This window comes from Xenopus laevis, chromosome 1L, assembly GCF_017654675.1.
Source record: "Xenopus laevis strain J_2021 chromosome 1L, Xenopus_laevis_v10.1, whole genome shotgun sequence".
Classification (NCBI taxonomy): Eukaryota; Metazoa; Chordata; class Amphibia; order Anura; family Pipidae; genus Xenopus; species Xenopus laevis.
The window spans coordinates 187,499,089-187,524,464 of record NC_054371.1 but is presented as its reverse complement, the minus strand read 5'-3'; the positions used below and the strand labels follow the sequence as shown (position 1 = coordinate 187,524,464).

The window sequence follows — 25,376 nt, the reverse complement described above, 5'->3', positions numbered from 1 at the left end:
CTGAGTTTGTGAAGCCAATTCCAATTAAAGCTGCATGATGTGAGAACAAGTTACTGGAACAAGATCACACAACCAGCAAATTTCTCAGTCTGCGTCTTTAACACCCTGAATCTGACTGTTGTTGCTGGCTATTGTCTTGTCATCAAATGTTATTCCAGCCATTCCTTCAGCCCCCGCTCATCCCTGCTTGCCAGTTGCATACCAAAAACAAATTACTGTATTACTGTAGAAAAAAGAAATGTAGGCTGCCCACCTTGGGGGACCCAAAGAAGTAACTGGAGAGGAGTGTGTATGATAGCTAGTCTTATTTTTTTAGCATCATAGCCTTTATTGATCCAGCAACATAAGGTACAGATATAACAGTAATCAGTACGTGCATTGCAGTGGCTGAAGAATGCTGTACAATTATCTGCTGAGTTAACATTGAAAAAAGATATTGGTGGACAGTATACATTGTAAATTAGATTACAGAAGTGCTGTAGACACTGCAAGTAAAAAGAAGAGATAAAAGATATAACCAACCCCCACTTCCACCCCCTCTTTTTTTTTCCTTTCTTTCTTCTTCACCCCCCCCTTTTTTTTTGTTTTTATTTTTGACTATCTTCCTTTTCTTGATTTCTCATTAGTACATGTGGAATTGATGATCTAGATTGGGTATTGTTACTATGTTATCATATTGCAATTTCGTACGCTGTGCGTTCTGCTGGACTGCCTTTATCTTGATTGTCTACTATGTCTTTGGCACTGTGATAACTGTACTGTTAAAATCTGTTAATAAAAACTTAAAAAAAAAAAAAAAAAAAAGATATAATCAAACTACATACGGGTTTGTTCTTCCTGTCCCTTTACTCCTTGGCATTATGGGAGTTATTCTGTGATGATTTTAGGGGGGGGCAGTGTTTGTCAGGCTGAATGGTTATTTACTCTAAAAAATGTTTATGGAACCCCAGCCTGAAAACCAGTTAAGGTGAGATTTTGGACAAGTACCAGGAACAACCTTTGCCTAGAACATTGAAGTATGCCTGTATAAAAAACACTGAATTTCTCATTCTCCTATAAAGCTGAAGTTCTTATTTGCTGTTTTTGTATGCTATAAAACTGATACAGTTATGGGATCTGTTATCCAGAAACCCATTATCCAGAAAGCTCCGAATTACGGAAAGGCCGACTTCCATAGATTCCATTTTATCCAAATTTTTAAAAATTATTTCCTTTTACTCTGTAATAATCAAACAGTACTTTGTACTTGATCTAAGATATAATGAATCCTTATTGTAGGCAAAACAATTATAACCCTAATTAGTTACTGTCTCTTTAAATAGCAAATTACCTTTGGCAATCCAGGGGCCCTGAATCCCTTTTGCGTATTAAAAGTACCGGGAACTGGGAATTACAGCACAGTGCCTCCACATAGGGAACACACCTCAGGGGGATTCCAATAGGAATAATAAAACACACAGTTTGCAAATGAAACAAATATAAACGTTATATAAACTGCAGTAAAACTTGGCCAAACTAATACACCATGCACTCCTACACTGGGGACACGTGGGACACTACCTAAATCATTATTAGGTACTTTTAACTGTTGCTCCAACACAGTCCTTTTTAATATCAAAGTCCCAATCCTCTGGAAGGGGTTAATAACCACACAGTTCAAATGTCCCTTCCCCAGAGCTCTTATTCCCCAGGTAGCGCTACCATTTCCCAAAAGTACCTTTCCCTTTGGAATTTAGCAGCAGCTTCCACGTAGCAGGAAAACACCCAACACTTTGGGGCCCCACGCTTGTATCCGTGCCAGTATTCTCCTTTGGGTGGCTCACTCACCAGGATACTCTCAAAGGAAATCACACTGGAGATTACAGGCAGCTTTGCAGCACGATCAATCTCACCAGTGGCACCTTTCTCCTTTTGAGTCTCTAGCAGCTTGGCAGGGAAGAGGCTGGGCTCGATCTGTACCTCCACAGATTCCACAGATTTAACAGCTTCTCTGTACTTGACAGTCTTACAGCTACTCGTGCTGGCTCTGTTCAGCTCACTGGGAGACCCCTACATTTCGGTCCAAAGTCAGGCACACCCTCTCTCCCAAGGATGCACTGGGATGCCCAGCCAATCGGATCGCTTTCCAGCCTGTAACTGGGCTGAATGATGTCACAGGCAGAAAAACAGGGGAAGGATTCCTCTTGTCCCCTACACAATGTAGGTTTATTTAATGTAACACCCTCTTGGCTACCCTCCCTGGTGCCAAGGTTGTACATTCTTACCAACTTCCAATGCAGATCCTGAGTCCCCTTTACAAGGTGAAAGGGTACTGGGAATTTCCTCTCATGACAGTGCCTCCACCTAATGGGATCCAGGAATACACCTGCGGGTGGCCCCATTAGGAAAACAGTAATATACCCACACTGCAGTAAACAATATCAACTTTATAATAAAGATTTGAAGGCAAAGTAAGCATTGCAGTTTAAATATATCCATTCACATAGCAAAACCCACTATCCTCGGGAACCTGTGACAGTCCCATCCTGGCACTTCTGCCAGGCAAAGTCCCACACTACTCCTTTGGCAAATAAAGAGTCTCAGTCCCTTTTCCCCAAAGAGCACTATTGTCCCCAGGTAGCGCTACCTGCCCAAGATACCTCTCCGGCTGGGCAGAGGTAATTTGCTCCCACATGGCAGGCACAGCAACAAAGCCTGTTCACAAATGGGTGTCACGCTGGATCTTCTCTCTCTCTACCCTCCCACAGGCAAACTCACCCAGAGGCTTAGACAGAGCTGGAACAGGCATACACATGATGAAATCTTTAGAGGCTCCAAGCTCTCCTAGCCGAGCACATAACTTGCTGGATCTTAAAGACATTTGCTCCCAACACTATTCCCAGTGTGAGCACAACAAAGCCCATCCAATTGCATCCATTCCAGTAATCCTTCTCTCATCCCGGGCAGCATCTCTCATAGGAGCCATGTGGTGTCTCTCCACAGCCTGAGGTCTGCCCTGTAAGCCCCCCAGCAGACGATCACTCCATCCTGCATCAAGTGAAACTGACAGTGTGTGCACATGGCTCTGTATATATCCAAAGGCTGTGCAGCAGCTACACCTTGTGACACTCTCTGGTATCTGCCAGACACACTGCATAGAGAAAGGCTCCAGCCCCTCCTAACAATCTAGGTAGACCCTGTAGCTGAAGAAGCAGGGGATTTCCACCATGTGGTTTCAGACTATAAGGGAATTAACCCTACGGGTCCCTACATTAATGTTTAGATAATGTCTAATAGACTTAAAGGGGTTGTTCACCTTCAAACAACTATTTGTTTTCAGATAGATAACCAGAAATAATGACTTTTTCCAATGACTCTCTATTTTCTATGTGTGACCGTTTTTCTAATATTGAAGTGTAAAGTGTTTTTTTTCACCTTCTGAAGCAGCCCTGTGAGGGGGGGTCGCCGATCCTGTAAACTGTTCTAAATTGATATATTTAGTTGATATATTTCTTATCTTTGTCCCTGCTGAGCAGAATCTCTGGGTTTTATTACAGGCAGCTGTTAGAATTGATGCAATAGTTGCTAATACTCCAGAGATGCTGCTGAGAAATGTATCAACTAAATGTTGCAAAAGTGTAACAGTTCAGAGTCTGCACCTGAATTACTGAGCTGTCAGACTCAAACACCAGAGACAGGAACATTCAACTTTAAACTTAGATTTTGGAAAAACAGTAAAAAATAAATAATGGAAAGTAATTGGAAAAAGTCTTTATTTCTGAGTAACAATCTAAAAACAACTGAATTGAAAAAAGTTTTTGGAAGTTGAACAACCCCTTTAAGGTATGCAGATCCAAATTACAGAGAGATAACCCCAGGTCCAGAGCATTCCAGTACAGTGTAATCAGATGCCTTCTTCAACAATGGCTGCCTTAATCTTTTAGAAAACAGAATTTATAGCTGTTTAATGCAGACTAGAGGGCTCATTTATAAATGTCGGAGAAAGGTGCAAAGTGCAAAAAACTGGCACAAGCCACCATGCGCACCCAAGAGTGTAGGTCCTTGTGCTCAAGCTGGAATGCAATATCCTGGGGTTTTCCAATAAACACAACTTCTCCTGTGTTAGGCAGCACTGTATACATGAGGTGGCATGGGGCAGGCATGCAGACATCCCTATTTTACAATTTAATGTAAAATTGCTCAGAGTTCTCATTCTAAGCAATTTTGTAATTATTTAGGCTGCTTTTAAACTAATGTATGGAACAAAAAGATAGGGCTATCTGGCACTAGGCACACAGGGCCAAAGTATAAGTTAAAAAGTGTCTTTATTGATCATAATTAAAAGTATAAATGCATCTCCATAGGCCCTACGCATTCCGTACCTACATGGTACTTGATAGCCCTATCTTTTTGTTCTGTATATCGGTTTGCCACTCCCTGAAGCTGGGGGTCTGGGACTGGTGCACCTGGACCATACAATCAACTTGGTGAGCCATTTATTTTTTATTCTGGAGCACCACTCACTTTTTGTTTAAACTAATGTATGCCATTTTTAACAACAGCATCACCTGCTGGTCAGTTTTCTGACTGTACAGTTAGGGAGAATATGTTCCACAGAAAGATAGGGATCTCTTCTGATCTGTTCTGTTGCTTTGTTTAGGAAATGGATGAGAAATATCAGATGCCCTTTTTCATGTCTTTCCTGTGCAAGGCAACATCAGACTTGAAAGTCCAGCTCTGTTCATTTTTATGGTGCATGTCATTTAATCTCCTGCTTACATTCTGCTTTTGTAGTTTTTGTGGACATGGCATGGAAAGCACTGATCAGCCATTCTCCAGAACTGCCATCATGCCTGTATAAAAACATATAAAACATAGATCTATAAAACATAGATACTGGGCTTCCATTCCTTCTTGCATTCCCATCACCCCTTTCAGACTTTACACATGCATTTTTACATCTTTAGTGGATGAATTATCCATTTTCAGGACCAAATGTGAGTATTTCAGCAGCTCTCTGGTTTGCAACTTTTTCCAAATTACCCTAGCAACCTTGCATTTATTTGAATAATAAACTGGAATAAAAATAGGAGAGGGCCTGAATATAAAAAAAGGAGAATACAAAGTAGCAATAACAAACAATTTGAAACCTTAAAGAGCATTTTTTTTTAGCTGGGGTCAGTGAATGCTGGAAAGCATCAGAAGAAGAAGAAGGCAAATCATTCAAAAACTATAAAAAAAAGAAAAAATGAAGGCAAATTGAAATATTGCTTAGAATTAGCCATTCTATAACATGAACCACCAGTTTAATATAGTTCTCTCTCACACTCTCTCTCTCTATATATATATATTGAAATATTGTATCCCCTACTGTAAAATATAAGAATATTATAAGTCACAGAGGAATTCCACGACCAAAAAAGGCCAAGTGTACAGGTCATGGACCACCGAGGTGACTTTTAAAATCCTCATATTTTCAACCCAGGAGAACATTATTTATTATAATACACAATTTCAATGAATAATGTGACACAAATTACATCACTAAGCACCACTTATAATAGATTGCATCACTAAGCAGATTATATAATGCTATAATTGACAGGATATTTATGGCCCTTGTGTATTATAAGGATGTAACTTACAGAATATTCTTGGATGTTGTGTATTATAGTATATAGGAGTATTAAATAAGAGATATAATACACTCAAGATGAACATTATTGAGCCAAGGAGCTTGCATTCTACAAAGATAAAAATAAGCAATAAAAGTCCACAAACTAGCTATGGTCAATGCTGAAGAAGCTACTGAAATCTTTCATTTATCAGATTGTTTTTGCAACAGTCCTTCAATGCTGAACTAGACTAGCAGATGAGTCTGCATGTCCCAGAGGTGTGAATCAAGAAAAGATAAAGGTCTCATGTGGAAAATGGCTCTTGTGGATTGTAGAGTAATTAAAGGGAAATTCTGAAAAAACAGGAGGCAAGCCCAAATATAGGAAAGGGAGGAGGCGGTGCTGCAGGCTGGAATAGCAAATTGTTGTATAACAATTCCAGCAGATCAGATTGGGGAGTGTCTGACTTTTTTGTGACATTCTTTGTTCAAGAGTTATTGCATTTTAAACATTAGTTGGATTGTCTGCAACAGAAACTGTACTCTTATGTTCTCATAGTCTGTGGCTTTGTTCTTTGGCAGCCTTTGGAAAACATTTGCCTTCCAGCAAAACAGGTGAAATGTGATACTGCAACTGAACACATGACAAAGATAGCCATAGAGTCTTATTACTGCAATAATCTTTAAATGCATCTTTACAAACGGCAAACATTTATTTCAACAAACTGCAAATGCTCCTTGTGAAATTGTATTATTAATATAAGTTCACTATCTGGTGTAGCAACAAATGGCACTACTCAGGTATTCCTAATATATATGTAGGGCCCATAGATGGGTCCCCATACTATCTATTCTGTTTCTCCAGTATACCATTTTTTCTGACTGATGTAGCAATACATGCTCCCAAATTTTATCTGGCTCTAAAGTGAGAGCTCAGTCAATGGTTCCTATTCTGGATGCAAGTTTATTAATGGGGTTGTTCAACTTTAAATTAAGTTTTAGTATGATGCAGAGAATGATATTTTGAGACAATTTGCATCTGGTTTTCATTGTTTATTTGTGTTTTTTTTAGTTATTTAGCTTTCTATTCAGCGGCTCTCCAGTTTGCAATTTCAGCAATCTGTTGCTAGTGTCAAAATTACCCTAGCAACCATGCACTAATTTTAATAAGAGACTGGAATATAAATAAGAAAGGGGCCTGAATAGAAAGATGAGTACCGTATATACTCGCGTATAAGCCGTCCCGAGTATAAGCCGAGGTACCTTATTTTACCTCCAAAAACTGGGAAAGCTTATTGACTCGAGTATAAGCCTAGGGTGAGAAATGCAGCAGCTTCTGGTAAGTTTCAATCAAAAAATTGAGGGTTTCTGCTCCCATTGGAGGTGCTGGCTTCTCGTTTTTGGATGCCGGCGACCATTCTTGGACGCCGGCCAATATTCTTGGAGACTATTCTTGGACGCCGGCAACTATTCTTGGACACCGGTGACTATTCTTAGGCGCCGGTGACTGTTCTTAGACGCTGGCGACTATTCTTAGATGCCGGCGACCGTTTTTGCGCTTCACCCGAGTATAAGCCGAGGTAGAGTTTTTCAGCATATTTTGGGGGCTGAAAAACTCGGCTTATACTCGAGTATATACGGTAATAAAAAAGTAATAAAAAGTAAAAAATGGTTTGAAAGGTTAGGCTATTGGTGAATCTGAGCAGTTTCGCTTCACCAAAAATTTGTGAAATTCATTGAAGTCTATGGACGACAACATTTTTTTCAAAACAATTTTTTTTAAGCATTTTTTTTACCCATTGGAGTCTATGGGTGTCATTTTAGTGGCAAAACTTGGCCAAAAATTGACTCATCAATCCATTTGTTTTTTTACATGTTATCAGTGTCCCCCTTTTTAAAGTTGGAACGAGGCAGAAGAAGAAGGCAAATAATGTAAAAACTATAAAAAAAAATTAAAATGAAGGTAAATTGAGAAGTTACTTAGATTTGGCAATTCTATAACATAACGAAAATTAACTCAAAGGTGAACAACCCCTTTAATATTGTACAGCAGAGTACTAATGTTACTTTTATTTGTTTATTGATGTAGGTAGTGATGGGCAAATTAATTCACAAGGCGCAAATTCGCGCCAAATTTGCGCGATTTGCCGCCGGCAAATACATTCACGAAACGGCCGCAAAAATTCGCTGGTAAAAATTCGCTGGCGTAAAAAAAAGTCGAAAAACATGAGACGCTGGCACCGTTTCATGAATTTTTCGGCACAAATTCGCCCATCACTAGATGTAGGCATTGCGTTCAATGTTTCTGTGTAAATAGATTAAATGTAAATGTAATAATGTTGAGTAATGTGAGACTTGGTTAAGTAAATCCTTCATGGAAAAGGACCACAGGAAAAGGGAAAGTCTATCATAGCACCCCTTTTAGAATATTTAGTTGTTTTGGTCACAATGCCCAAAAAGTATCTTGTACAAAGAAGGCAAGTAACACCGTAGAAGAAGTGTTTAATGAGTAATATAATCATGTGAAACAAGTGTACATTGGGAACATGCATTACATTGCATGGAGGTATACACTATTTACTACTATGTATACTCATATAATTATAAAAAAACGTTTTCAAGGAAGTTTTTATTCAACTGAGTTAGCTAGCAGTAACGTTGTGCAGTTCTCAGCTAATGGAATTGTACTAGCAGACAGAGAAGAAAGTTTTAAATAAGGGCTGGATGTCTACTAGTTCCGAGCTGTTCAGAAAAGATGGCCATTTAAGCCAATTTGAAAATAAAATTCAGTTGAGTTTGTCTTCTTCTCTCAACTAGAAGCTACAAAATATGTTGAAATTAAATTATGGACAATCATCATCTGCTACTTTCCTTAGCATGAACGGTTTTACCAACACATTTTCCATATTCCAAGGGAATATAACTACTGTGTAAAGTCCACTCACCCTGGTGGTCCAGTGGGCCGGTGTTTCTTCTTTGGCATCCTCCTATACACTGCCTTAGGGCGAGCGCCGTGCACTTCTGGATTTTCTGGGCACAATCACGCTGGCGTCATTGCGCAATGGCGTGACATTTGAATAGTTTAAAAGGCACATTTGGGCTGCAGAACTTTGCCCGTTACAGGTTTCCTCATTGAGAGTTCCTGGTGCCTCTGTGCTGTTTAAAGCTTCTGTATCTTGTGATTTGACTACCTGTTGTGACTCCTGCCTGCTCCTGACGATCCTGACTTCCAAAATCCTGACCCTGCCTGGTAACCAACTTCTCTATTCCGTATCCCGCCTGCTTGATCTCCTGGTTTGACCCTTGCCTGTCTGACTCCACTTGTACTCTGCCTGCCCCGACCCGATCTGACTTCACTTCTTGTCTACGCTTGGAATGCGACCTTCTGCCCAAAAGACTTCTGCTTTACTGTTGTGCCCCTTTGCTGATTCAGAACCCCTCACTTTGCACCTCTCTTAATAAGACCTGGCGGCATCCAATTAGCCGAATGCTCCTCCCGAGGTGAAAAGCGGCTGTTAAAGGCGGCTGTTAAAGGGTGCCAACCGTGACATACTGCTAAATAAAAGCAAATGTACCTTTACACAGCCTATTAGTATAAATGAATGCCACATTTTAGATGTTTTTCCTGTTATAGGTATGGGACCTGTTATCCAGAATGCTTAGGACCAGGGGGGGTTCCAAATAAGGGAAGTCTATTTAAAAATAAAAAATTATATGAACCCAATAGGATTGTTTTGCATCCAATAAGGATGATGTGTATCCTAGGAATTATAAGAGTTGATACCAGTTACACGATAACTTGCCTGTGCCACTGCTTCTGTCCCATTTAGAAGCCAAGGCAAGTGCAAATTCCGTTGTGGACAAATTGTGGACAAAACAGGCTAAAAAACCACAGATACTTTGCTGCAAGGTTTATTCAACACAACATGTTTTGAGCAGTGTGGCCCTTTCCCAAGTGTTCAAAGGTGCACATCATACAAAAGGCTTTAAATACATAAAACTCCTCCCCCCACCGTGATAGGGTGATAGGTAATTAGAAAATTGGACTTAAGGGGTCACTGTAATGGGGATTTTTTTGCCTGACCTCCATTATTGCTCCAGTGTAGTGTACATAAAAACAGTACTACATCCAAAATTCAAAGAGTCCATTTTGGTGATAAGTCCATACATAGTGTCCAATAAAATCCAATAGGTACACTTAACCCCTTGTACTGCAGAGATGCCTACAAAGAATTTGCTTCAAGCTTTCACTTTTCATGAAACAGTCTTTTATATACTGTTGATTAAGCACTAAATGCACGAATACACTTTTAATATTTACATTACCTGCCTCAATAGTGATACTGCCCAGATTATTTTACCACTCTGTAGTGCTGATACTGTAGATTCTTGTGTCTATTCTAATCTGTAACAATAGGGCAGCCGCTTCTCACTGAAAAAGATACAAAATTAGGTTAGTGAACAGAAATAGCAACATTGTATAAACATGTTTGTTCTAGGAGATGTAACTTTTAAAGAGACAGTACTTCGACTATCGAATGGTCGAATATTCGAACGATTTTTAATTCGAATCGTTCGATTCGAAGGTCGAAGAAGCCCATTCGATGGTCGAAGTAGCCAAAAAAAATATTCGAAATTCGAAGTTTTTTTCCCTCTATTCCTTCACTCGAGCTAAGTAAATGGGCCCCATGGTGTTTGTTCAGGTTAAAGTGACGTGAAACAGGGGTGTCGGTTGCTGTATCTTTTTTAAAGTTCCGAATGTCCCCATTTATGTTCTTTTATCCTTTCCTTTACTTTACGTATAGTCTGGCCCACTTACACTATGCCACGCGGGCATTTTAACATGTATGTAACATGATGTGTATCCTAGTTGCAATTAAGTACAAGGTACTGTTTCATTATTACAGAGAAAAATAATATTTTTAATTGATTTAATTGATTATAATGGAGTCTGTGGGGCAAATTAACTATGGCAAAGTGACTAACGCTGGCCTAAATTTGCTAGCGAAGGAGATAGATTGTAGCGATACTTCGCACTCTAACGCCAGGAGAATTTTCGCTCTGGCGAATGGACGTAACAACGCAAATTCAGTCAGATGCCTGTTTTAATGAACGTTACCTCTTGCGCCAGACTTGCCTTAGCCACCTCAGACCAGGCGAAATGCAATAGAGTAGATAGGAGTTCCTCAAAAAAATTGAAAGTTCCAAAAAACACTGGTGACTTTCCAGTTTTTCAGGGTGATAGGCTGCAAAGATTGTAAATTTGTTTTAGGGTACCTGGCTTCCCCCCTACATTTTCTAACATATGGCACATAAACTATACACTGGGCACATTTGTAGGGCAATATAACAACTTTATTTTCTTTTATTAAGGTTCCCTGATCATGTGGAGTGTAATGTATTTGCTGCAACATATACGTCCATTGAAATTTAACTTCCGGCCGTATGCAAATTAGCCAAATTAATGCTAGCGAAACTTTGCCATCGTTCGTGGCCCTGGATACAACTTTGCATGCCAAATTTTCGCCTGCCAAAGTGTGGTGAAGTGAGCGAAGTCGTCAAATTTCGACAGGTTAGTGAATTTGCCCCTATGGGACTAAGCATTTTGGATAACAGGTCTTCAGGTTATGGATCCCATACCTGTATTTGTAAATGCATTTGCTATTAAAACATTATCAGACCGTCTCTTGCTATTGTCTCAATACTTGTTGTAACTACATGTTCCCTTGAAAAAAGCACAGTAAAAAAAAAAAAAAAAAAAAAAAAAGGCAGTAGTTTGTATCCCCACAATGCCATGGGCTTTCTGTGTCTTGTAAAGAAGTTTAATCGTAGACCTACGCAATACATTCTGGCAATGCAATTTGAGATGGAGAAGAGCTGACTATTGCAACATATTATTAATGGTACATGTAGTCAGGTCTAGCAGTGCTGGGAATAGCACAAAATATTTATATTAATAGCAATTACATTTGCAAATAACTTTTAAATACTGTAATTGAAAATGTGTCATTTATGTATAATGGAATTTATGTTTATTCATGTAAAATGCTACGTTTGGATTTACGACACCTTAACTTTTATCTGCAATATCAGACTGGGCTTGCAGAAGACTGGGAAAAAGCCTGGTTGGCCCTGGATCTTGTGGGCCCTGCTGGCTCAGACCCGCTCATTGCTTGAAGCATTGCAGCTTTCCTGACCTCCCTTCCTGGCCCCGGTTGCTGCTTCGACCTCCCTCCCTGGCCCCAGTCATTGCAGAATGAAAGGAAAAGTATGTGTGTGGGCAACAGAGGTAGGTTCGGCTGGGATGGGGGGGGGGCTGGAGGGGGGTTGTGGCTGGGGGCAGTCAGAGGGAGCTTTGTGGCTAGAGGGGCCCAAGGGACGGCATGGGGGCCCCTGAGGCAACAGTCCAACACTGTTTATCCTACATTTCTGTTATCAAGACCCAAAATCCCAAATGCTTATTTTTTCTAAAGAAGTAATACAGAGGTCTGTAAATTGGTAAAGTGTCTTTCTTTTCAGAGCAGTGTTGACAATGGGTTACCAAGCAGAAATTCTGTGGAGATTGTAGTTTATAATTTACGGCTTTAGTTTAATTCATGGAACATGGTCTATCATTCCCAGACTTGTATTTTTAAATTCTTGTCGAATAATAAAAATTACAGAAACCATTTACAGCCTTTAAAAAGGAGATTATTTCTAAGACCTTTATTGTACAGTCCCTTTAATCCTCATTCGAGTTTATGCCTGTGGTACATATGTTAAAGAAATCTTGCCAGATTTATGTAGAAATGCATGGATCTAAGGCTAAGCAAGCGTGTGTCGTGTTTTGTACATGTAAAATGTGTAACATCTCTGGAAAGAAAAGATTTTCTACAGTAGTGCAGACATTTTCTTGCCTTTGTATAGCTTTTCATTTTTTCCTGTAGACTCTTAGAAAGGGAGCAATTACTCATGCTATGGCTGCTGTATTATGTTGTGTGCTATTAGGGAGACCAAGACAAAGGAATGAAGAAGATGGCCAGAGTAATCATGGTACTTATTTGTTGTGTGAGAACATCTGTCTGAGTGGCTCACATTCTGCACAAGAGTAAGCACCCTGTAATGCTTTGAAATACTGGCAATAAAAACAAGCTTGTGCTTAGGTAGTTATTTCACAGCCCAGACATTTTCCCTTTTGCTCCAAAAAAATCAAAATTCACCTTTTCAACCTCCTACAGTGCCTTGGGAAAAGTAACATCAGCTGAGATAATATTGAAACAAAATACAAATGATTGGCAAACCCAAATTGTAGTGCCTTTCCATATTTCCTTTCACTTTTAATATTCCCTAAAGGAGAAAGTGTATTATAGAGTGCAAGCTATAATGAGCAGGGCCCTCTATATTACCTGTATCAGTCATTGATTGTGTGTAATGTGTAACTGTCCAGCACTGTGGAACAGGTTGGCAGTTTATAAATACATGTAAATAATAATGAAACTAATATTGCACTTCAGGATTTAGCTACCTGAACTAAAACATACTGCAATAGATGATTTTACTGACTCTGTGTACAATGGTGGTGAAAATTGGTAGTATTTAAATGGTCCAGCATGTCAGGATGAGGTTTCACTTAGATGAAGTAATGTTCATCCCCAGGTGTCAATCTAAAGTACACTAATGTTATTAATATCCTGCAAATGACACATACATATTCATCACTCAAATTGTCAGTACTACATAGACTGACAGCAAAATTCAAGACATTCTCCCCTGAATACACCTGGCTGCCATAAATAAATCACTGTGTACCACCTGTTTTTAGAACTCTGTAAGTAGGTACCCCTCCTTCATACTGTCTAGTTAGATAAAATGTCCTTTTAACCAAACGTCCAATATACATTATTGTTTTCAGAGATTGAAAATAATATTTTTTAATGTAATTGTTACAAAAAGTAGTATCTGTCTGTCACTTGTTTTTCCCTACGCTGCTATCTTCAAGGCTTTATGGGATCACCCCACATGCCAAGTAGGGGTGTATTTTTCATACAGACGCTCAAGGACCGGTATCTAGGGTGGCAGCTTTAAGAGGGCAGTCCTCAGATGCCTGTATGATAAAAAAAATTCCTTTAAAAAAATTACTTCCCCTGATGCCTGAAGCTTTCCTATTAAATCCAGCAGCAGAAGTGGGGGGTAGGGAGTCTACTAGCGTCTGGTTGTGACATCATGTGCATGCGTGGCCCACCCTGACATCACAGCACCGGACCTGAATATGCTACTGATGCTAAGTAGATATCACCCATGACACAATACTCAACCTCATTTTCTTCTTCTGGCTTATTTCTTAGGGGTGCTGATCTCCAAGCAGTATAATTTTAGGACAGGGTGTGCCAATGGGTGTCTTGATGTCAATGATCCAACTAGTCAAGAGACGCAATGCAAAGGATAGAAAGGGACGGCCAGATAATGGATTCAGTAGCAACTAGGTTTACAATTTATTTTGAAATCTTTGTGTCAGAGTCTGTCTTTGTCTAGTGTTAAGGGGCAAATTCCCTAAGTGGGGCAAACTCGCTAGCAACTGCTTTGCCCACTTTGCAACACTAAATTGGTCAGGACAACGCTAATTCCCTAAAATGCGTCCACTAAAATGCGTCCAGGGCGCAGAACGCTGGCGAATTTTGGCTAGCATTACTTCGGCAAGCAAAGCAAAGTTACGCTAGCGTTGGCTAATTTACATAAGGCGGGAAATGAAAGTTGAATGGACATATATGTTGCAGCAAATACATTACACTACACAAGCCCAGGGAACCTTAATAAAAGAAAATAGAGTTGTTATAATGCCCTACACATGAGCCCAGTGTATAGTATATGTGCCATATGTTAGGAAATGTAGGGGCTACCCAAAAAAAAATTTATGGTCTTTTGCAGGCTATCACTCAAAAAAAATGAAAAGACACCAGCGTTTTTTTGGGACTTAGAATTTTTTTCAACAAAAAAATTAGGAAGTCCTATCCACTCCATTGCACTTCGCCTGGTCTGAGGTGGCGAAGGCAAGTCTGGCGCAAGAGGTAACGTTCACTAAAATCTGCATCTTACTGAATTTGCAGAGTTACATCTGTTCACCAGAGCGAAAATTCGCGTCTATCTCCTTCGCTACCGAAGTGATGTCTGCGCCCGTTAGGGAATCGGTGTAGTTACAAAATGACATCACGCTGGCAAATTTTCGCTAGCGTTAGTCACTTTGCCATTTAGGGAATCTGCCACTAAGACTGCTGTTAGACACACTCTCTTATAATGTATGCCATTGGTACTGTTCATCGCATGTTTTGCTCATATAAATATAAATATTATTTTGCATTCTGTTGGCCTTCTGGCTACAATTTAAGTCAAATCAAAAGCACAGAGCACTACAAAGTTTTATTAAACATATTAATGAGGGATATAAGATGTGAGCATCACCTTGTGGAAATCAGGACCATGTATCCTATTTGATGGGTGAGTGATTTTAATACGAGTGCTATGGTAATGAAAGCCGCGAAAACTGATAGGAACTATACTGTAAAATTTTACAAAATTAATAAGGTTTATGCTTTGATGCTAAGGCAAATTCACTTCTGTTGGAATAAATAGTAGTTTTAGCTGGCTTACTTACTTAGCTGAGCCAACACTTAGGGGCAGATTTATCAAGGGTCGAATTTTGAGGGTTATACAACCCTCGAATTCGACCCTCGAAGTAAAATCCTTCGAATTCGAATATCGAATTCAAAGGATCTTAGCGCAAAAGCTAATCGAATGATTTTAAGCGATCGATGGAAGGATTCGACAAAAAAAAAACCTTGAAAAGTGCTGGGGAAGGTCCCCACAGGCTAAAATTGGACTTCGGTAGGTTTAAGTTGGCAAGTATGAAGTCGTTTTTTTTTTTTAAGAGACAGTACTTTGATTATCGAATGGTCGAACGATTTTTTAGTTCGAATCGTTCAAATCATTTCATTCGATAGAATTTGACCAATTCGATGGTCGAAGTACCCAAAAAATTACTTCGAAATTCTAATATTTTTTCATTCGAATTATTCACTCGAGCTTAGTAAATCTGCCCCCCGATTTTCAGAATAGTGAAATGCCACTGGATACACAATTAAATATCTATTGGTAGGGGTCGGAGGAGGGTAAATTTTTTGTTGGGGAGGCTACACATAGATGGCTTTTCATTGGAGAGACTATACTGTAACTTTATACTTAGATATGGCTGTTGATCTCTTTTTGGGGAAACTAAGCCTTCTTTAATGTTACTTATTCTTATGAAGGCTCTGTTTGACTCCAGCCACAGTAGTTAAAAAGGACCCGGAATTTTTATACATCAGTTAAAATGACAAACTAATTACTTGAATATTTCACTTCACCTGTTGGAAACCATCTTTCAACGTACTCTGTATCCCTTGTTTTTAAATTGGGAACAAATGTGACCTTTATTTTGGATCTTATAGTCTTTGCTTCTGGTAAAAAGGATTATTGCCTGCAAGTCTTCACCGTGTGATATAAGATCATTTCTCTGATAATTTACTGGGTCACCAGGTATTCTGATACTGTATATACAGGTATGGGACCTGGGGTTTTCCGGATAATGGATCTTTCCGTAATTTGGATCTTCATACCTTAAGCCTACTAGAAAATCATGTAAACATGAAATAAACCCAATAGGCTGCTTTTGCTTCCAATAAGGATTGATTATATCTTAGATTGGATCATATATTTATTGTATAGGCCCATTATAGCAATTAGGGATGCACTGAATCTCTCTACAACACCAGTCTGTGCTGCAAATTTTTTGTCCAGGTCTCCAGCACTGATGTAATGACACATTAGTACTTTTTTTTTTTTGTTTAAACTTTTTTATTGTATTTTCAAAGGTAAATAGCATAATTTAAAGCAGAGAAACTGTACATAGTATTGTATGCTCGTTATGACAAAATGGGTATACAAATATCATTATTCCATGAGTTTGTTAATCAAATCAATCACTTTTAACAAGGTTTCTTGATATCTGTATAACACAATAAAATTTGAAAATAGACAGTTGGGGTAGGAGACAGAATAGAAAGAAAGATGGGAAGGGGAAAGAGTAGACACATTAGTACTTAATGTCACTGTGCTGTAGCTTGGCACTATATTAAAAATAAAAAGATTCTTGTCTTCAGCCAGGAGATTGCTATGCCAGAAATGGAAACAACCCACCAAGCCCACGATGGGGGAATTACAGAATAAGATTGTGGAAATAAAGCATATGGAGTACCTCTCGGCACTTAGTAATACCTCAATGCCCAAATATATTGAGACATGGAGCTCCTGGGTCTCCTGCTTCCCTGAAAGTTGACTCACACTATATTTGACACAACAGTTAACACCTGACCCCCTTCTTAGATATGTTACTTGAATATCACCCTAAGCCTGCATATATACTTTTCTTTGCCCTTTTTTTTTCTTTTTCTTCTTTTCTTTCTTCTATTTTTCTTTAGGTTGTATAAGTTTGCATACAGCACTTGACAATGCTATAGTAGTACTGTGCGCAATATCCTTCTGATTGTACCATGTGATTTTTATTACCTGTCACTTAATAACTGAAACCTATTGTCACAGATACTTGATGATATCAGTTGTTCTAAACATTGAAAATAAAGTGTTTTAAAAAAAATAAAATAAAAAGATACCAAGACCCGAGTTTAATGAGAGTTTTAGTTTCCTTAATTCCCGTGTGTATTATTGTTATCTTTGTTCCTGCCTTTTAGCCTGTTTCTCACCACTTTAGCTGCCAACCCTAACCTTTTGATGAATTCTGTCTTTGAGATAATTTAACCCTAAGGATGCCATATTGGATTTTGGCTTGTTCTCCAGGACCAGCTTGGTTCTGGATTCACCCCCAAATGGTCTAGTGGCAGTTTTACAGTGGCTGACCATTTGGCTATCAGGGCCCATTAAGATCAAAACAAAGTTATGGAAACATGAAATCATTGAAATAATTCAAGCTTTTGTAACTCCCATGTTGGCACTGCTTTTGTCCAACCGAGTCTGGTTCTAAACCTCTTGGTAGTGAGACTAAGGGGTAAATTTACTAAAGGGCGAAGTGACTAACGATGAAGACGATTCGCCAGAGTTAAGGTTTTTAGGCCCTTCACCAATTTACTAACGGGCGTAGGTGTAACTTTGCTAGCGAAAGAGACAGATTATAGCGTTTATTTGCACTCTATCGCCAGGCGAATTTTGGCTCTGGCGAATGGACGTTACTATGCAAATTCACTAAGATGTGGACCTCTTTCGCCAGACTTGCCTTCACCAGCTCAGACCAGACGAAGTGCATTGGCGTGCATAGATCTTCCTCAATCTTCTGTTACTTACATCATATTTTTAGTGGCAAAAGTTTCTAAGTCCAAAAAATGCTGGCGTCTTTTCCTTTTTTTCATAGCGATAGCCTGCAAACAGGGTTCCCCCATACATTTTCTAACATATGGAACATTAACTATACAGTGGGCTCATGTGTAGGGCATTATAACAACTCTATTTTCTTCATTAAGGTTCCATGGACTTGTGTAATGTAATGTATTTGCTGCAACATATACGGCCATTCAACTTTAAATTTCCCACAATATGCAAATTAGACTGAGCGAAGACCTCTAACGAAGTTGCGCTAGGCATAATTGAATGCTAGCGCAACTTCACTTTGATTGCCAAAGTAACGCTAGCGAAAATTTGCCAGCGCTCTGCGCCCTGGACGCAACTTTGCATTTTAGTAAATTAGCGTTGTCTGAGCGAATTTTTGCCTGGTGAAGTGTAGCAATTGGTGTGAAAATTTTTGCATCTTAGTAAATTTCCCCCTAAGGATTGTCCTGTTTCAGCTCAGATGATATTGACCCTCTCTGCCCTATTCCTGTAGCTTTCTTTGAAGTCTCTCTATACTTGCTCTGCTCCAGCCTCCTCCTGCTTTTTATGTTTGGAATCCTTGTCTGCCTTTGTGGGAGCTCTTGGGACCTTGCAATATAAGATCTGGCAAAAGGTATGCAGCAGAAGGCTAGGCCATTAGCCAAAGGGGTGGATATAAGCAGAAGAGTGTAGTGTGACCTCACATGTCTTCTGAGATCGGGTTTTCATTATGTTGTGTTTACCTTATTTTAACACTAATATACTATTTACTGTTTTGGAGTTTTGCTTTAACATTTTTCCTTATCCCCCTATATGAGAAAATGCTCAGCAAGACAGAAAGATAAGTGTTTTATTATGTTAAGTTGTTACATCTAATAAAATGTAAAAGAAAATATTGCTGAGTGGATGATCTAACCACAGCTAAACAGTATTAGCAATTCAAGCTGGAAAAAATGAGAAAAGGCACAGGATACATAGCACCTAAGCCCTGTTCAATACAATGGAGTTTTATCTGTTATGTGCAGTTTATTTATATAACCTATATTAGTCTTTCGGAAGCAAATACAGAACTTTTACCAGTGCAGGACAGCAGTACTTTATATAGTGAATAAAGTACCCCCTCTTGTAAAACATAAGGATGTTATAAGTTACAATGGCATTCCATGACCATATGAAAACATGAGGCGGAAGGCCTATTTTTATACAGGTCAGGGAACTCCAAGGTAACTTCTAATTTCCTTATATTTTGCAGCAGAGGGAATAGGTAAGTAGGTGCAAAGTAACCCTGAAGCTACCACTTGTCCTAAATGCATATTAAGTACATCGCTCCCTTTGAATATGTGCCCACGCACACATAATTTTGTAATATTAAAACCACACTCAGCTGAAGAGCATATAAGCAGACAACGGAATCTTGTACATTTGCTGCCCTTTATGTGGTGAGTACAAGTTGTACCTACATTTATTAGCTGGTGCAAAAGTTTGTGCCTGCATTTTCTGGTGCAATCTTTTGTTCTGGTCTGTGGATCCCACTGGAATTCTGAGGAAAATAACTTGAACTGTTTTTAAAAGTACTGTACTTTGTCCACATTAGTAAATGAGCCATTAAGTGTTCTTTAAAATTCAACTTGCTGTTTTTTTCAGTAATATAAATTATAATGATGCCACCTTGTGGCTATTTTTTGTTTGTTTTTTTTTAATGCAAAATATGCTCTATAGATCAATTCTATAAGACCAATCCATTTAAATGTGTTGTTCACCTTCCAAACACTTTTTTTTCAGTTCGGTTGTTTTCAGATTGTTCACCAGAAATAAACAGTTTTTTCAATCGCTTTCCATTTTTTACCATTAAAATGTAATGTTCCTGTCTCTGTCTGACAGCTCAGTCGTTCAGGTACTGGCTCTGAACTGTTACACTTTTGCAACATTTAGTTGATACATTTCTCAGCAGCAACTCTGGAGTATTAGCAACTATTGTATCAATTCTAACAGCTGCCTTTAATAAAACTCGGGGATTCTGCTCAGCAGGGACAAAGATAAGAAATATATAAATTTAGAATACATAGTCGGTGACCCCCCCCCAGAACTGCTTAAAAAAAGAAACGTTAACAAATAAAAAATACAAAGTTACTGCAACTGAATATAAGTTTTAGAAACATTTTTTGTAAGATTTTCGTAACGTCTATGGATTGTCCCAATGCATTTTTGTACCATGGCGATCGGTCGTTTAGTCAGTCGGACAGGTTAGAAGATTTCTGTCAGCTAATGAAAATATTTCTGCATGTATTGCCTATCTGACGATATCAATGGGTGACTGTCACTACTATTAGTTGGACATAACTTTTGTACGATTGCTGTCTTCACCAGAAAATCATCTGATTTGTTATTTTACAAACTGTATTTAATCTGAATGGTTAGTTGAGCCATACGAATGTTCATACGATTTGAGGCTAATATCTGTATGGCCAGCTTTAGCCCAATGCAGCTTTTAATATGTGAATGTGATTCTGCAAACACAGAAAAGTGTCTTCCAAGGTTATTTCATCCTGTTAAAGCTTAAAAGCCTTAACACCTCTGGAATTCAACAGGCATCAGTGGGTTAGGCACATAGTTCCATGCTAGAAGGAACATAGGTCTGTTTGCTTACAGCGATCCCCAACCTTTTGAACCCGTGAGCAACATGCAGAATTAAAAGGAGTTGGGGAGCGACACCAGCATGAAAAATGTTATTGGGGTGCCAAATAAGTGCTGTTATTGGCCATTTGGTAGCCCCTATGTTGACTGTCAACCTACATTGAGGCTCTGTTTGGCAGTGTCCATAGTTTTTATACAACCAAAACTTGCCTGGAATTCAAAAATAAACACCTGCTTTGAGGCCACTGGGAGCAACATCCAAGGGGTTGGAGAGCAACATGTTGCTCACGAGCTACTGGTTGGGGATAACTGGCTTAGAGGAATGGTACAGAGTATAGAAAATAAATGCAGCCTGTGCATAAACGCTATTCTTAACATCAGTAAGGTTATGGGCTGATTTTAGTGAAGGCTAAGCCACCCCATCCAACATCAATTAATTTACTAAAATAAACAGGTTGGAGATTTTGGGGTTAGTCAACTACAGGTATGGGAGCTATTATCCAAAATGCTTGGGACCTGGGTTTTTTTGCATAAGAGGTATTTCAGTTATTTGGATCTCCATACTTTAAATTGACTAATATATCATTTAAACATCAAATAAACCCAACAGGATTGTTTTGCCTTCATTAAGGATTAATTATATCTTAGTTAGGATCAAGTACAAGGTACTGGTTTATTATTACAGAAAACAAGGGAAATCATTTTTTAAAATTAGCTTATAATGGAGTCTATGGGAAATTTCTGAAAAAATGGGTTACCAGGTATACAGATACACCTGTAATTCAACTTATTCAACAAAACTGACGTATTTATACTGTTATGGAATTATCAGTGAAATTGACATTGTATGTTTCCTGCTATGTGCTTTGGGATGTATGTAATTTGCACTGTATTTATCTTGTGTTCTGGGTATTATATATGGAATTGCCCCCAAAGCTATTATCAAGGAACCTGTGTGTTTAATTATCCTCCCCAAACACAAAAATCACACAAAAGCACCAAAGTAATGTGGTCAGTGGTACAGAGAAACAGCCTTGGGTTTGTTTGTTTGTGAGATTTAACATTTAAAACACGCAGAGCTAATCACAAGTTGAGTCACGCTCAGCATTTAATCGAGCCTTTATGTTTCATCTGTAATGTTTGCGGATTATGGCTGTCTGATGTTATTTATTTTGTGGCCTGTTTTGTTTAACACAGTTTGGAGAAAGTTCTGAAGGTTAGCATAAAATAATGAATTCAAAATTGGTTCCAAATCTGCGTGCTTGAAAAATACAGTAATGGAATCTATTATCCAGAATGCTTGGGACCAGGTGTTATCATGACATCAGGGGCACTGCTGTCATGAGGCGAGTTGAGAAACTTGCCTCAAGCGGTAGCAACCCACAATTTACCAAGGGCAGAAAAATGGCAATCCTGGTAACTTCAAGAGACGAAATTCCGATTTTTAAAAAGCACTCACTGCACTAGCGATGTGGCCCTGAAAGGCCACCTTAAGGACTGCTAAGATCCATGAAACGCCCCTGCCTTACATGTGGGCCTTCTGAAACTAGAAAAAGCAAAGTCAAATGTAATAAAGCAAGGTGCATGTTTGTTGCAGTCCACCTGTGTCAGGATGCATGTGCTACATTTGTTCCTGCATTCCCTAGAAGCGTAAGAAATTAATTATGGATTATATTGCAAGAGTACACAGTGTGTAAGGACCCTTAAAGGAGAACTACACCTTAAAAATTAATACAGCTAGAAATGCCATAGTTTAAATACTTATTGAACCAGCCAAAAGGTTCAGCATATCCATAGTGGTAATGATCCAGGTCTTCAAAGCTGTCACAGGAGTTTCCCATCTTGGATTTTATTAGTAGTGTCTCCGACACTCACATGCTAAGTGCTCTTTGTGCAGCTGTTGAGAAGCTAAGCTTAGGGGTAGGTGCAAATCATTAAGCAGAAATTGATGCCTGTAATATAAGATGATACTACGCGACTGATTATTAGATTAATTCTGATGCTAATTATTTACTAAACAGTCTTATTTTGTGACTTTTATATATTCAGTATATTGTGTATCAGCCCCTAAGCTCATTAACTAACAGCAGCACAGAGCATGTGCAGTGAATCAGCAGAAAAGAAGATGGGGAGCTACTGGGGCATCTTTGGAGACATATCTTTACTGCTGGTATAAAAGTTCAAAACATAATGTAAAACATTTCTGCCCTACGTCTTTAGTTCTCTTTTAAATTATTTTAATTGTTAATTCTCACCAAATCCTAAAGATTTGTCCATATCCGAATCCTGCAAAGAATGCTGGAATTGGGCTGAATCTAGAACCAAAAGATGGATTAGGTGTAAAGTATAATAATCTGTATAATAAACCTTTTTATACTAACCACTTGGTGTGACGAGTCATCGCCCTATTTATCATTACAACTGCTTCCATCAAAAATTGCAAGCCAGTTGTTTTTTTGTGACAACTGGTTTGGGGCAAAGCTTGATGTGTGCTAATGGATAAAAAAAACATGTTCCTCCATATCAGGAGGTGTCCCTCCAGTTGCCACAGTCAGTCTAGGAAGAAGCCAGTACGGCGAAACGCGTCAGCGTTTATAACTATGTTCTGAGGATTGTGGAAGCTTGTTTGGATATGTGCAATGAACTGTAAAGGACACTGAGAAACCTGGAGAAACACACTGAGATTTTACTAACTCTACATGAGATTTTATCAAAAATGTTTGTGAGTGTATTTTTAAATATTTATTAAAGATTTAAAAAACGCTTCTGCACATGTCACTTTATTTTTCGCCCAAGTAAGGACAAAAGAAGATTAAGAGCGGAGTGAATTGCATACTCATGTCTCATGAGTACAATATACCACTGGGAGTACAGTGGTTTTAAAAGTTTGATTTCTACTTCACTATAACCAAAAGCCATCTGTAGCACTGTAAAAATTGTTACGATCCAAAGTGTGGGTTCTATTATATCACATTTATTTTTTTTTACTTTTTCATTTTTGCATTTTCATATTTTATTTTTGATTTATATTTTTTATCTTTCACTTTTATTCATTACGTTTATTTAATATAACTCTCACTTATTGGGAACACTCTCAAGTTGATATACAAAAATTAAAAATATAAAGAAAACACGAAGAGTGTAACTAACAAAATCAAAAAGTACTACACTATGTTATTTTCCTGTTATTTGTTCCCCCCCTCAGCAAGCTACAGTTTTTTGAGGTGCACAGCAATCAATCGACAATCACTCCCTGCCTTGGATGCCTCCTTGATTTAGCCTGGCACTGAAAGAAATATATGTTCCAATCACTATACACTACAATATCATTTTTATTAAATATAAAAAAAATAATGATTATGTAAAAATCCACAATAGAGGCATAAATAATGCAGATATAAACAATGCAGATAAGTATTATTTTTTGCGTCTTTTTTTTTTAGTTATGATTTATATTTAATAAAGAAGAAATTGTATGCCCTGGATATTGTCAGATAGTATACATGTATGGAACCTGTTATCCAGAATACTCAGGACCTGGGATTTTACAGTTAAGGGATGTTTCCATAATTTAGATCTGCTAAAAGTAATTTAAACATTAAATATGGTGGTTCTGCCACCACCAATATTGATTTATATAGCTTAGTTAGGATCAAGTACAATATATATATATATATATTGAATAAAGTACCCCCTCTTGTAAAATATTATAAGTTACCGAGGAGTTTTATGACCATATAAAAACACGAGGCTGAAGGCAGGGTGTTTTTATCATACCTCCCAACATTTTGGAAGTAAAAAGAGGGACAAAAATTTTTTTCCCGCACGTAGCGCAGCAATTTTTTTGACCACACAACCTTTCTGTGGCCACACCCCCTAATTACCATGTTTGTTTTACAAAATTTGGCAGGTTATGAAAGTTTGAAAATATTTCTCCTTATCTAAACTGTGTTTTTGTGTCTCAAAATTGTTACAAAGTATCTTAGTAAGCCAATTAAGTGAGAAACTTTGTTTCTTTTTCTGGCTGTTCAGTGCATAGAAAAGAGCGACTTTCCAGTACAAATGAGGGACTGCGGGTTGAGCTGTCAAAAGAGGGACTGTCCCTCCGAAAGAGGGACAGTTGGGAGGTATGTTTTTATACAGGTCATGTAACTCCGAGGTAACGTCTAATATCTTTATATTTTGCAACTGGGGGTACTTTATTTATTATAATACACAAGTTTCAGTGAGTCATGTGACAGAAATGACATCAGAACTCACCATTTATAACTAATGACATCAGAACTCACCGTTTATAAGGATAATATTTACAAGCTATTCATGGCTTTGTGTATTATATGTTATATTATAACAGAGAAAAATATACTTGAAAAAAATGAATTATTTGATTAAAACGCAATTATTAGTTGATTCATACGGTTCTCCTGAGTCATACTGTTGTTGCTTTATTAATGTGAAGCCCACTAGCTATAACTGAAGTATATGTTGCTAGACCCAAGGTTGCAGGGAGTTGTAGTTTATTGACAGTATGAGAGCTCCTGCTGTGATGCACTTTAGAAGGGAAGGGACAGATGTTATGGTAAGGAGCTTGTAGAAATCAGAATGGAAGGTGTGGTAAGAAATACAACGTGTGTTACATGACGAAAAGGACACAATGTACCTTAGACTCTCAGTATCTACCCACATGTCCGCGGATGAGAGCAGGCAGCGAATAATCACAAGGATTTGAGCACGACCGGAAGCACAGAGACAGGGGGCGGGA

General features: G+C 38.5%; 1 long non-coding RNA gene across 1 annotated transcript; it reads right to left on the bottom strand.

Moving 5' to 3' along the window:
• Nucleotides 1–3,800: 3,800 nt before the first annotated feature.
• On the bottom strand, nucleotides 3,801–25,374 carry LOC108717347. The gene is made up of 3 exons (XR_001935842.2): nucleotides 25,275–25,374; nucleotides 9,920–10,025; nucleotides 3,801–4,832 (listed from the first exon to the last, which is right to left on the bottom strand). It is a non-coding gene; the product is annotated as an uncharacterized LOC108717347 (long non-coding RNA).
• Between the last annotated feature and the right edge of the window lie 2 nt (nucleotides 25,375–25,376).